Consider the following 2,470-nt stretch of genomic DNA (forward strand, 5'->3'; position numbering starts at 1 on the left):
TAATAGGCCTCTTTCATTTATTCTTTTGGCCAAGAAACATTCTATTTGTGAGTCTATGCTTAGTCCATCTTTTGCAACTCCAAAATACAAGGGAATAGCTTAAATATGACTCTCATTCAAACATTAGCAAGTATGAAGTAAAGTTTATTTTATTACCCTTAGTAATAATATATGTCTGCACTAGAAATACCACATGTTGAGTCCAGTGAGCCTCGTGCTCAAGTCTAGTCCCCTGTCTTTTCAATACTATAAGATTCAAATGCTCATGTTTCAGGACTCCCCAAGGGCAATTGGGTATAGCTTTAGACTTCTTGATTCTTGCCAAAGCCAACAACTCCTTAGGTAGCTTGTTCTCAAAGTCGCTCCACTTTGGTCAGTGTATCCTGGAAGGAAGGCCATATAAAGAGAATTATGTGTCCTAAAGCACTTTAGCAACTATAGAAGCTTCCTGATTCTTAATTGGGTATGTATTTATACTGAATTGAATGGTCTTTTACACAAAGATACTGCTTGTGTTTTTCCTATCTCCTTCCAAAAATTAAAAAAATATATATATTCAGTCAAGTTTCTGTGGTTTGTTAGTATTCTTTGACGTAGCATGAGTTGGTAGCACTTTCTCTCGAACATATCCAACTCAAGTTCCAGTCTTGTTATAGACATCTGCTGCCATTTTAGGCTAGTAGGATTTTTCTTATTAACCCAAGTATTCTTTCTTGATCTAAGTTTCCGAGTCCTCATATGGAACTTTCATGTCCATAGAGCAAAATTCCTTGGACAGATCAAACTACTTCACAACAGGAAACTAGGATTAATTAAAATATAGTGAGCATTGCACTCCAATGCAATTTTTTACACCCTCAACAATACATTAGCCTTTAGGGAATAAAACCGAACTCTCTGGGGTTCACTCCCTCAATTCTTGACTTGTATCACGTCTCCTAGCTTGTCACAAGGTTTCTTTCATTTCCAGTCATTTGAGGACAACAAAAACAAAGAGGATTGGTTTCATGCATTGATGGAAAGCCAAACTTTAGATATATTTTCATGTGATGAATATCCTGTACCTTAAAGTAATATAATGGCTTCCCCCTTCTATAGGTATCATCATAGCTTTTGACTTATATGACCTAATAGACAGGACATCTGCGTGCACATTAGACTTCCTTGTCTTATGGTACATACAAAACATATAATTCTTGAACTGGCAGGCACTATCCAATTTTGTACTGGTCAAGTAGGCCAATAGGTTGTTGTTAGTTCATACTTCAAATGGAGATCTATACCCAAAGTCTTGAAACTTATTAGCTTTTTAAAAAGCCCTTACTTTCCACCTTAGAATCAACATTAAATATCGTTTCCAGGCAAAAGAGTGATATGGGCTAGGCACTTGGGGTTAAGTGACTCGCCCAGGATCTCACAGCTAGGAAGCATCTAAGGCCAAATTGGAGCCCAGGACTTCTTGCCTCTGGGCCTGGCTCTCAACCCACTGAGCCACCTAGCTGCCCTCTTGAAACTTATTAGTGGCAATTTACTTCAAAGCCAATAATTCCAATGTGTGTATGAGATTATGAATTTCACATCTCTTAAATTATCCTACAGACACATTTCTGGTGACCATCAATCTTTTGGTATAAGATTTTTCCCAAGACTTCCAGGTAAACATTAGGGTACAACAAAAAGGCCTTGCCTTAGTCTGCATATGTCAATATTCATTATATGAGTGAAAGTTAGTTTATACTGCTTATCCCTAAAATCTCTAAATAGTGTCATACCCATGAGTAAGATTGAGCTTAGGGATAACATGTTTCTTTACAAATTTCCAGTGACAGCTACCAAATCCTAGAAAAGATTTTAGTTCTTAAAAAAATTTTGGACATTGACATCTGTTGAGCATTCTTATCTTTGCTGAATCCATATTTGCTTCCTGTTCAGACAATATGTGACTCACATATTTGATACAAACTCTACAAAACTGTCATTTGCTAACTGACAAATTCAGATCAGTATTTTCAGCTGACCTAAGATTTTCACCAATCTCTTCATATGTTCTTCCAATCTTTACAAAGACAATGAAGTTATATGGTAATTTCTTTGATTGACTATTTGTTATAAGAGTTTTCTAGGGAGAGAAAATAGATTTTTGTTAATTAAAAAACCAAATAACCCCATATAAAGAAAATGTGATCATCCAGGTCAATGTTATCCAGGGAGATCACATCTTCTCACACAAAGAAGTGACTTTCTCCTACAGAATGCCCCCTTCTGTCGTCCTTATTCTCTCACTTATCTTTAACATCTTCCTAAAGGCTGCTTTCCTCTTGACTGCAAATATATATATGTCTCTCCAACTCTCAAAACCCCTCACTCCTTCCATCCCCACTCTCACTCAATAGCTCTCCTACCTTTTGTGACAAAGGTCATCTACAAGAGATACCTCTTCTTTTTCTCCTGTCACTCCTTCTAAACTCTC

This window comes from Gracilinanus agilis, chromosome 3 (assembly GCF_016433145.1).
Source record: "Gracilinanus agilis isolate LMUSP501 chromosome 3, AgileGrace, whole genome shotgun sequence".
Lineage (NCBI taxonomy): Eukaryota > Metazoa > Chordata > Mammalia > Didelphimorphia > Didelphidae > Gracilinanus > Gracilinanus agilis.